At 47.3% G+C, this 12,597-nt stretch overlaps 1 protein-coding gene across 1 annotated transcript in view; it reads left to right on the top strand.

The window, feature by feature from the left end:
• The window catches only part of LRRC45 (leucine rich repeat containing 45), a 104,652-nt gene that overhangs the window by 62,782 nt on the left and 29,273 nt on the right, over positions 1–12,597 (top strand). The window lies entirely within an intron of this gene.

Below are 12,597 nucleotides of genomic sequence, written 5' to 3' on the forward strand. Positions count from 1 at the left end.
ATGAACTCAAAGGCTAACTGTTTAGAGCAAATGTGTCACCAGATTTCATAATACGTATATAATTAAAATCATCTTTTTGATCTCAGAATTGATGTATAATCCATTAATAAGATAAGAGGTATTTCATTGTAGATATAAAATTATGTCCAAGTGTATTAGGTGTCTGCCCCTGCCTGATTGAGAGCTATAGCATGTATTGAGCAGAGTGAGATCTCAGCAGGGAGGAGGGACACTGAGGAGCGATCAATGAAGTTAGGTAGGTGACTCAAAAAAGATTACACAGACATTCTGATATGAAGATTCAAAGTAAGTACAGCAACCTTATTAGGTCAAAAGACCAATATCTGACACCAATCCTTTGGTTCACGTTGAGATAAGTCACTGCCAGAGGAGTCTGGCAGCAGCTCTCTTATAAACTATTTATGAAGGAGTTGGGTGAGATAGCTGTCGAGCAGAATGATTCGCTGAACTATCGTTTGGCCAATAGGTGTCTATTGTGCATGGAGGCTTCAGGCATTCTAGTTAAGGAGAATCCTTCACCAGGTTTTTGCTCCCCCATCTGAGACTAGCATAATGTAGAGACAGAGACCCTGATTCCAACGATGTGTCACTTATTCAGCTGTTGCTATCATTTTGATAAAATCTATGTTTTTTTCTGCTGCAGATCTAGCAGTTATACAGAGCTCATGAATATGCTGGACTACCTGGCAGCACACAAAGTAGTCCTCTAACGATAATCTACTGATGATTAATCAGTGATTTTATCAAAACTACACTAAGCATCCCAGTAAGGGAAACACCGATGGAATTGGCATTTCTGCCTCTACATTATGCTACTCTGATATTAGGTGGCAAAAACTTGGTGACAGATTCCCTTTAAAGAGAACCAATCACCAGAATTTTCGTATATAAGCTAAAGCCAGTGCTATACTAGCACTATCTGGCTGATTCTATCTGTAGTGGTCAGCTTCGGATGTTTAGGTCTTGAAATCCAAAAAAGTGAAGTTTATAAAATTAGGAGCTTGATGAGTGACAGCAGCTGAGGATCAAATAATATATTCATAGTTATCCCCTCCCCCTGTTAGAATTAGTATAAGCATTATACAAACAATTCACTTTGTCTCTTGCAGGACCTGTGTGAGGTCATACCCATGTGACCTGCTATCCAGCTTTGTTGGCTGAGGCCCTGCCCCTTCTGGTCACATGGGTATGAGCTCACACAGGTCCTGCAAGAGACAAAGTGAGTCGCTTGTATAATGCTTATGCTAATTCTAACAGGGGGAGGGGATAATTATGAATATATGATCTGCCCCTTTGCTGCTGTCACTCATCAAGCAGCTAATTTTATAAACTCGGAAGGCTTCAAATTTGCTTAGTTTTGCATCCTTATCTTATGAATCTGTTGTGTAGTGTAAAAATGTGTCCTTCCACAGGTCTTTTTAGTGGCTTGGATAAAAGACACCACTTCAGTTAAAAAAAAAAATAAAAAATTAGATGCAACATGGCTGGAATATACACTGTGTGCAGAATTATTAGGCAACTGAGTATTTTGATCACATGATACTTTTTATACATGTTGTCCTACTCCAAGCTGTATAGGCTTGAGAGCCAACTACCAATTAAGTAAATCAGGTGATGTGCATCTCTGTAATGAGGAGGGGTGTGGTGTAATGACATCAACACCCTATATAAGGTGTGCTTAATTATTAGGCAACTTCCTTTCCTTTGGCAAAATGGGTCTCGAGAGTAGAGTTGAGCGCGGTTCGTGGTTCGTGGTTCTCCAGTTCGCGGCTCGAGTGATTTTGGGGCATGTTCTAGATCGAACTAGAACTCGAGCTTTTTGCAAAAGCTCGATAGTTCTAGAAACGTTCGAGAACGGTTCTAGCAGCCAAAAAACAGCTAAATCCTAGCTTGGTTTCTGCTGTAATAGTGTAAGTCACTCTGTGAATCAAACTATTATCACATTTCAGTGTATAGTGTGCGTGAACAGCGCCTTCAGATCACTGCTGTTTCTATAATGGCGATCGCCATTTTTTTTTTTTTTTTCTTGTCTTCCTTCCCTAAGCGCGCGCGTCTTGTGGGGCGGGCCAGCATGTCAGCCAATCACAGACACACACACACCTAAGTGGACTTTGAGCCAGAGAAGCAACGGCATGTGTGATAGGATCTGCATGTCACATGTCCCTGCATTATAAAACCGGACATTTTCTTCACGAACGCCATTATCTGCCTTCTGCGTCTTTGGTGTCAGACATCAGTGTCGCAGCTCCATCCTGAGTCCTATAGCCGATACAGCTGTATGCGCTCCATACACAGCGTTAGACAGCTTAGGGAGAGCACATTCTAGCAGTCCTTTTAAGGGCTCAAAGCGGCAGGGTCAGAGAGCCATAAGTGACAGGTCCTGCAAACAGCAACAGCGTCTGTGTAGCCCAGGTCAGGGATTTCCTCCCTGCATTTCACCATTAGGAGGGAATAGAAAGGCAGGCTTCCATTCCTCTACCCAGAGCACCACAATCCTGCCACTGTACCCTCTTGTCCTCTGCACACTCCAACTCATTCTAAGTAAGCCATTATACTAGCAAACATTCAGTGTACCTAGTGGCATCCTATACGTGGCTATTGGACTTTGCTATAGTCCCACTAGTGCAAATACATTTGCAGAGCACGTCTGCCTGCATTGCACACTACAACTTTTTTAAACTAAGCAATTTTACTAGCAAACACTCAGTGTACCTAGTGGCATCCTATACGTGGCTATTGGACTTTGCTATAGTCCCACTAGTGCCAAGACATTTGCAGAGCGCACCTGCCTGCGTTGCACACTCCAACGAATTATAACTAAGCCATTATACTAGCACACACTCAGTGTACCTAGTGGCATCCTATACGTGGCTATTGGACTTTGCTATAGTCCCACTAGTGCAAATACATTTGCAGAGCACGTCTGCCTGCATTGCACACTCCAAGTTTTTTAAACTAAGCAATTTTACTAGCAAACACTCAGTGTACCTAGTGGCATCCTATACGAGGCTATTGGACTTTGCTATAGTCCCACTAGTGCAAAGACATTTGCAGAGCACGTCTGCCTGCATTGCACACTACAACTTTTTTAAACTAAGCAATTTTACTAGCAAACACTCAGTGTACCTAGTGGCATCCTATACGTGGCTATTGGACTTTGCTATAGTCCCACTAGTGCCAAGACATTTGCAGAGCGCATCTGCCTGCGTTGCACACTCCAACTAATTATAACTAAGCCATTATACTTGCACACACTAAGTGTTTTTTAGTGGCATCCTATACGTGGCTATTGGACTTTGCTATAGTCCTACTAGTGCCAAGACATTTGCAGAGCGCATCTGCCTGCGTTGCACACTCCAACTAATTATAACTAAGCCATTATACTAGCACACACTCAGTGAACCTAGTGGCATCCTATACGTGGCTATTGGACTTTGCTATAGTCCCACTAGTGCCAAGACATTTGCAGCACGTCTGCCTGCGTTGCACACTCCAACTAATTATAACTAAGCCATTATACTAGCACACACTCAGTGTACCTAGTGGCATCCTATACGTGGCTATTGGACTTTGCTATAGTCCCACTAGTGCCAAGACATTTGCAGCACGTCTGCCTGCGTTGCACACTCCAACTAATTATAACTAAGCCATTATACTAGCACACACTCAGTGTACCTAGTGGCATCCTATACGTGGCTATTGGACTTTGCTATAGTCCCACTAGTGCCAAGACATTTGCAGCACGTCTGCCTGCGTTGCACACTCCAACTAATTATAACTAAGCCATTATACTAGCACACACTCAGTGTACCTAGTGGCATCCTATACGTGGCTATTGGACTTTGCTATAGTCCCACTAGTGCCAAGACATTTGCAGCACGTCTGCCTGCGTTGCACACTCCAACTAATTATAACTAAGCCATTATACTAGCACACACTCAGTGTACCTAGTGGCATCCTATACGTGGCTATTGGACTTTGCTATAGTCCTACTAGTGCCAAGACATTTGCAGAGCGCATCTGCCTGCGTTGCACACTCCAACTAATTATAACTAAGCCATTATACTAGCACACACTCAGTGTACCTAGTGGCATCCTATACGTGGCTATTGGACTTTGCTATAGTCCCACTAGTGCCAAGACATTTGCAGCACGTCTGCCTGCGTTGCACACTCCAACTAATTATAACTAAGCCATTATACTAGCACACACTCAGTGTACCTAGTGGCATCCTATACGTGGCTATTGGACTTTGCTATAGTCCCACTAGTGCCAAGACATTTGCAGCACGTCTGCCTGCGTTGCACACTCCAACTAATTATAACTAAGCCATTATACTAGCACACACTCAGTGTACCTAGTGGCATCCTATACGTGGCTATTGGACTTTGCTATAGTCCCACTAGTGCCAAGACATTTGCAGCACGTCTGCCTGCGTTGCACACTCCAACTAATTATAACTAAGCCATTATACTAGCACACACTCAGTGTACCTAGTGGCATCCTATACGTGGCTATTGGACTTTGCTATAGTCCCACTAGTGCCAAGACATTTGCAGCACGTCTGCCTGCGTTGCACACTCCAACTAATTATAACTAAGCCATTATACTAGCACACACTCAGTGTACCTAGTGGCATCCTATACGTGGCTATTGGACTTTGCTATAGTCCCACTAGTGCCAAGACATTTGCAGCACGTCTGCCTGCGTTGCACACTCCAACGAATTATAACTAAGTTACATTGTCAGGGATATTTATTCTTTATTATTCTGCTGTTAATAAAGCTAGACCACCACTGCAATCTTCACCACCTCTCAATTTTTACTACCACATTTTCAGTCCACAATCTTGTCGCAATCAACATGAGTGGCAAAATGACAGATGCTGGTGGAAAGGGGAAGAGGCGTGGTGGAAAAGGCAAAAAAGGTTTTGTCAGTGGGGAAGGTGCCAAAGCTCCATTATCATCTGCTGAAGATAGACCATCTACTAGCAAAAGTAAGATGTCTACTACTTATTGTGGACAATCCGATGTGCTCCCTTTTTTACGGACACGAACAAGAGGAACAAAGGTAGATGATGGGCAAAAAAGGAAAATGCTTGAATGGATCTCAAGTGGTCCAACAAGTGCCCTCTCAGCCACTTCAAGTACCGCATCCAAAAAACACCATTCCTCTGAGTTGTCATCCCAATCACACTTGATTTCTCCCAGCTCTGAAGTCTCCATCAGCCCTGCACAGTATGGTGGAACTGAGATGGCTGAGTCTGCAGAGCTGTTCAGTCACACTATAGCCTGGGAATCAGAGGTCTGCTCCCAAGCTACAGTGAGTACAGAACAGGAAATGGTCTGCAGTGATGCCCAGAACCTTTGTGACTCAGATTCAGGCCGTGAGGACCAAGTTTCTGAGCATAATGTTGACCCTTTGTCACAAACTGTAACACCTGTGGTTATAGACAATGAGGAACATACTGATGAAGATGAGACGCAGATACCCGATTGGGATGACAACTTAAATATTCGGTCAGGGCAAGAAGAGGCTCGGTCTGAGGGGGAGGGGAGTGCGAACACAACAATTGATGATGACGTTCTAGATCCCACCTACTGTCAACCCCCAGTCAGGCACTCGAGGAGGTCAACAGAGGCGGTGGAGGAGGATGCAACCGACGACGAAGTTACCTTGCGCTTTCCTGGACAGAGTCGGAGCACTGGTAGCACGTCTACAACTGCATCCTCAGCCACCACTCTGCCTATGAGCATTATTCGGGGTGGATCAACAGGTCGCATGGCCTCTAAGCCTTGCCTAGCCTGGGCCTTTTTTCACATCGAAAAAGATCGCCCAACTCATGTGATATGTAACATTTGTCATGATTCTGTTAGTAGAGGTCAAAACCTCAGCAGTTTGACAACTTCTTCCATGAATCGTCACATGAATAAATATCATAAGTCCCGGTGGGAAGCTCACCGTGCTGCAATGCCGGCTAGCGGAGCGAACCATCCACCGCCCGCCCCTTCCAGTGCATCCGCGCGCTCTTCATCTTCTAGGACTGTGGGGACAGCTGTCACACCTGTTTTTCCACGCAAAACTTCCACCACTGTAACCGCAACAGGCAGTTTGCTTGTAAGGTCGTCAGTTGGTTTGGAAGGGGAAACAAGTGAGTGTGTACAGCTCTCTCAGACATCGATAGCACCAACGTTGGATGAAGGCAACATCATGTCTCCGCCTGCACTTTCCTCACAAACCTGCATTTTTCCAGGGACACCCTACTCAACACCGTCTACACACAGCAGCCAGATCTCTGTCCCTCAGATGTGGTCAAATAAAAGGCCACTTCCTCCGACCCATGACAAAGCTAAGAGGTTGACTCTATCTCTCTGTAAGCTGTTGGCTACCGAAATGCTGCCTTTCCGCCTAGTGGACACACAGGATTTTAGAGACCTTATGTCTGTCGCTGTGCCCCAGTACCAGATGCCTAGTCGCCACTACTTCTCTAAGAAAGGTGTGCCCGCGCTACACCAGCATGTCGCACACAACATCACCGCTTCCTTGAGAAACTCTGTGTGTGAACGGGTGCATTTCACCACCGATACTTGGACCAGTAAGCATGGACAGGGACGTTACATGTCGCTGACTGGGCACTGGGTAACTATGGTGATAGATGGTGAAGGGTCTGCTGCACAAGTCTTGCCGTCCCCACGACTTGTGTGTCAATCCTCTGTCTGTCCAAGTTCCGCCACAGCTTCTGCATCCTCCACCTCATCTGGGTCCTCCACCTCCGCCCCAAGCCTGCCTGGTCAGGCCACCAGCGTTCTCACTGCGCAGAAGGAATCACGCACGCCTCATTACTATGCTGGCAGCCGAGCGCAACGGCATCAGGCGGTCTTTAGCTTGACATGTCTTGGTAATAAGAGTCACACAGCTGAGGAGTTGTGGTCAGCTCTGCGGTCCGAGTTTAATAAATGGTTGTCTCCACTCAACCTGCAGCCTGGTAAGGCCGTGTGCGACAATGCTGCAAACCTGGGTGCGGCCCTTCGCCTGGGCAAGGTGACACACGTACCTTGTATGGCTCACGTGTTGAACCTTGTCGTGCAGCAATTTTTAACACACTATCCCGGCCTAGATGGCCTTCTGAACAGGGCACGAAAACTGTCTGCTCACTTCCGGCGTTCAAGCGCCGCAGCTGAGCGACTTGCATCGCTACAGAAGTCTTTCGGCCTGCCGGTTCATCGCCTGAAATGCGATGTGGCGACACGCTGGAATTCAACTCTCCACATGTTACAGCGACTGTGGCAGCACCGCAGAGCCCTGGTGCAATACGTCATGACGTATAGCCTGGGCCAACGAGATGCAGAGGTGGGGCAGATCACCCTGATGGAGTGGTCTCAGATCAAGGACCTATGCACCCTTCTGCACAGTTTCGACATGGCGACGAATATGTTTAGCTCTGACAATGCCATTATCAGCATGACGATTCCAGTCATTTACATGCTGGAGCACACGCTAAACACTATTCGGAGTCAGGGGGTGGGACAACATGAAGGGGAGGAACTACAGGAGGATTCATATGTGCAAGGGACAACAACATCACCAAGGTCCAGACGTTCATCATCACCAACGCAGCAGGCATGGGACCATGGGGAACAGGGATCGACAAGGGCGCATAGTAGCAGGCGAAATGTTGAGCAAGGTGCAGGAGAACATGAAGAAATGGAGGACGAACTGTCCATGGACATGGAAGACTCAGCGGATGAGGGAGACCTTGGTCAAATTTCAGTTGAAAGAGGTTGGGGGGAGATGTCAGAGGAAGAAAGAACGGGTAGCACCTCTATGCCACAAACACAGCGTGGACTTGGTCCGCATGGCTGCGCAAGACACATGAGTGCCTTTTTGTTGCACTACCTCCAACATGACAGTCGTATTGTCAAAATTAGAAGTGATGATGACTACTGGATTGCCACACTATTAGATCCCCGGTACAAGTCCAAATTTTGTGACATAATTCCAGCCATAGAAAGGGACGCACGTATGCAGGAGTATCAGCAGAAGCTGTTACTCGATCTTAGCTCGGCTTTTCCACCAAACAACCGTGCAGGTGCAGGGAGGGAATCTCCCAGTTGTAACTTGACAAACATGGGACGGTCTCGTCATCTTCACCAGTCTACCCGTACCAGTAGGACCGTATCTGGTGCCGGTAACAGCAATTTTATGGAATCTTTTCATAATTTTTTTAGACCCTCTTTTGCAAGGCCACCAGAGACAACAAGTCTGACACATACTCAACGGCTGGAGAGGATGATACAGGAGTATCTCCAAATGAACATCGATGCCATGACTGTGCAACTGGAGCCTTGCTCCTTTTGGGCTTCAAACATAGAAAAATGGCCAGAGCTCTCCAGTTACGCCTTGGAGATTTTGTCGTGTCCAGCTGCCAGCGTTGTCTCTGAACGTGTATTCAGTGCTGCTGGGTGTGTGCTGACAGATAAGCGCACGCGTCTGTCCAGTGACAATGTGGACAGACTGACGTTCATCAAAATGAACAAGTCATGGATCCAGAAGGAATTTACTACCCCTGTGTCATCCTGGGGAGAGTAAATGCTTGTGGATTTGGAATGTGCTTGATGCAAATCAAAACATCCTGTTTGCAACTAGGGCCCAAGTGCTGCCACTGATGGGGTGGGTGTCTGTGTGGCCCAATTTTTGGAAAAAAAGGGAGACTCCGCTTGGAGTAACCCTTGCTTGATGTGTTTTTAAAAGAAGCCAAGATGAACAGAGCTGGGATCAGCAAAGACTTTGCTACCTACCCCGGTGTCATCCTGGGGACGGATAAGAATGGCGTATTTTTGAATGTGCTTGATGCAAATCAAAACATCCTGTTTGCAACTAGGGCCCAAGTGCTGCCACTGATGGGGTGGGTGTCTGTGTGGCCCAATTTTTGGAAAAAAAGGGAGACTCCGCTTGGAGTAACCCTTGCTTGATGTGTTTTTAAAAGAAGCCAAGATGAACAGAGCTGGAGTAACCCTTGCTTGATGTGTTTTTAAAAGAAGCCAAGATGAACAGAGCTGGGATCAGCAAAGACTTTGCTACCTACCCCGGTGTCATCCTGGGGACGGATAAGAATGGCGTATTTTTGAATGTGCTTGATGCAAATCAAAACATCCTGTTTGCAACTAGGGCCCAAGTGCTGCCACTGATGGGGTGGGTGTCTGTGTGGCCCAATTTTTGGAAAAAAAGGGAGACTCCGCTTGGAGTAACCCTTGCTTGATGTGTTTTTAAAAGAAGCCAAGATGAACAGAGCTGGGATCAGCAAAGACTTTGCTACCTACCCCGGTGTCATCCTGGGGACGGATAAGAATGGCGTATTTTTGAATGTGCTTGATGCAAATCAAAACATCCTGTTTGCAACTAGGGCCCAAGTGCTGCCACTGATGGGGTGGGTGTCTGTGTGGCCCAATTTTTGGAAAAAAAGGGAGACTCCGCTTGGAGTAACCCTTGCTTGATGTGTTTTTAAAAGAAGCCAAGATGAACAGAGCTGGGATCAGGAAAGACTTTGCTACCTACCCCGGTGTCATCCTGGGGACGGATAAGAATGGCGTATTTTTGAATGTGCTTGATGCAAATGTAGCTGTGAAGTGTACAACTGGGGCACAACTGCTGCCACTGAAGGGGTGGGTGTGTGTGTGGCCCAATTTTTGGAAAAAATGGAGACTCCGCTTGGAGTCACCTTGCGGTGTTTTACATGATTTTAGAAGGGCGTGCCATGCCTATATCTGTGTGTCCTCCTCTTTTTCCTTGTCCAGCTGTTTTGTTTTCGCATGAGTATATGTCCTTGTCACTTTCCAATGTGTTTGAGTTGTTTGTCACCTTTAGGACACCTTTGAGGGTGTTTTCTAGGTGTTTTTCTGTGTTTGTGATTGCCTGCCATTGTTTCCTATGCAGTTCGAGTTCGGTTCGTCGAACGTTCGACGAACCGAACTCGAACGGGAGGTCCGTTCGGCGAACCAACCTCGAGCCGAACCGCGACCGGTTCGCTCATCTCTACTCGAGAGATTTGACGGGCTCTGAAAAGTCCAAAATTGTGAGATGTCCTGCAGAGGGATGCAGCAGTCTTGAAATTGCCAAACTTTTGAAGCGTGATCACCGAACAATCAAGCGTTTCGTGGCAAATAGCCAACCGGGTCACAAGAAGTGTGTTCGGCAAAAAAGGCGCAAAATAACTGCCCATGAATTGAGGAAAATCAAGTGTGAAGCTTCCAAGATGCCATTTGCCACCAGTTAGGCCATATTTCAGAGCTGCAACGTTACTGGAGTATCAAAAAGCACAAGGTGTGCCATACTCAGGGACATGGCCAAGGTAAGGAAGGCTGAAAACGACCACCTTTGAACAAGAAACATAAGATAAAATGTCAAGACTGGGCCAAGAAATATCTTAAGACTGATTATTCCAAGGTTTTATGGACTGATGAAATGAGAGTGACTCTTGATTAGCCAGATGGATGGACCAGAGGCTGGATCAGTAAAGGGCAGAGAGCTCCACTCCGACTCAGACGCCAGCAAGGTGGAGGTGGGGTACTGGTATGGGCTAGTATAGTCAAAGATGAACTTGTGGCACCTTTTCAGGTTATAGATGGAGTGAAGCTCAACTCCCAGACCTACTGCCAGTTTCTGGAAGAAAAGTTCTTCAAGCAGTGGTACAGGAAGAAGTCGGTATCGTTCAAGAAAAACATGATTTTCATGCAGGACAATGCTCCATCACATGCATCCAACTACTCCAACTACTCCAACTACTCCACAGCGTGGCTAGCTAGTAAAGGTCTAAAAGATGAAAAAATAATGACATGGCCCCCTTGTTCACCTGATCTGAACCCCATAGAGAATCTGTGGTCCCTCATAAGATGTAAGATCTACAGGGACGGAAAACAGTACACCTCTCGGAACAGTGTCTGGGAGGCTGTGGTGGCTGCTGCATGCAATGTTGATTGTAAACAGATCAAACAACTGACAGAATCTATGGTTGGTAGGCTGTTGAATGTCATCATAAAGAAAGGTGTCTATATTGGTCACTATTTTTTGGGGTTTTGTTTTTGCATGTCAGAAATGTTTATTTCTAAATTTTGTGCAGTTATATTGGTTTACCTGGTGAAAATAAACAAGTGAGATGGGAATATATTTGGTTTTCTTTATCGTTCCTTTGGGAGACCCAGACCTTGGGTGTTTAGCTTCTGCCTCCGGAGGACACACAAAGTACTACACTTAAAAGTGTAGCTCCTCCCTCTGAGCTTATACACCCCCTGGTGAGCCAGTCCCAGCCAGTTTATCACTTTGTGTTCAGGAGGCATACATCCACACATGCATTCTCATATGATTTTTTCCTTTTTGGAATGAGATTGAAGAAGTGCGGGTCCACGTCTGGACCCACGGCATGTCCCTTCTCACCCCACTGTCGGTGGTGTTGTAAGGTTGATTCCAAGGCTGGAGCCTTACATGCCGTGCTCCTTCACCATCCCTCCTGGGCTCTGGCTTGAAGTGGGAGCCAGCGCGGTCTCCATGCCTGGCAGGAGACCGGTCTCCATCCGCAGCCCTTTAGGATCCTGCTGGACCGGAGCACTCATCCCCAGGGACCTGGCCCTGCGTCTCAGCAGCTAAGTACCTGAGACGTTTATATGTTGGGGGTCCCTGTGCTTTATTGTATGGGGAGAGTGTGCTTACTGTATTTATCTTGGCATTTCCGGCGGGTTCTCTAGCTGTCGCCCGAGAACCGCGCCGATGGTGCCTGCGTGTCGGCCTCGCCGCTCAAATTTAGGCCCCGGCTTTGCCGGAGGCCTAGTTTCTGTTCACTGCCCTCGCATGTCACTCATGCAGAGGGACAGGCTCGGCTCCTCCCGGCGGCCGTCCTGCACAGGAGAGGGACACTCCCCACTGCTGTGCGTGTCTCCTCCCCTGTAGGTCTCTATGGCCCTCCAGATCCCGCTCTCCTACAGGAACGCCCCAAGTCCCGCCCCCTCTCTTCGCTCCGGCGGCCATTTTCTCAGACAGGGTTCACTCTGCGCTGGCCTGCACTCTGCATCCCTGCTGAGGTGCTGTGCATTGGGGGTCCGGGCTTCGGGATCTGGAGGGCACACAACACCGCTGCCAGCGGTCTGGTAAGCCACAACCGGTCTCTGGTTGTGGACCTCTGTATATACTCTCTGGGGTTCATTCTCTTGTAGAAGCTGTCCCCACTCCAGCAGCATGTCTCACACGAGGAGCAAGGCTCCAAAACTTTATACTATATGCGCTGCATGTAAGCTCCTGCTGCCTGAACCGAGCACCTATCCACATTGTGATGTCTGCTCTAACTTGGCAGTGCCACAGCCTGGAGTCTCACACCCAGTGGTCTCTCAGGCTGCTCCTGCACCTGTGGCTGAACCCCCGCCTTGGGTAGAATCCTTTTCTAGGTCTATCTCCCAGTCTTTTGCTGAGTCCATGGGACTTCTGTCCAGGACTTTGTTGAATATGCATCAGCCCCCTTCACAGGGTGCCTCTACTGCTAAGGGTCCCTTAGGATCTCTATCATCTGACCTCCGTCCACCGGAGCTCACA

The sequence above is a fragment of the Anomaloglossus baeobatrachus genome, chromosome 5 (assembly GCF_048569485.1).
Source record: "Anomaloglossus baeobatrachus isolate aAnoBae1 chromosome 5, aAnoBae1.hap1, whole genome shotgun sequence".
Classification (NCBI taxonomy): domain Eukaryota; kingdom Metazoa; phylum Chordata; class Amphibia; order Anura; family Aromobatidae; genus Anomaloglossus; species Anomaloglossus baeobatrachus.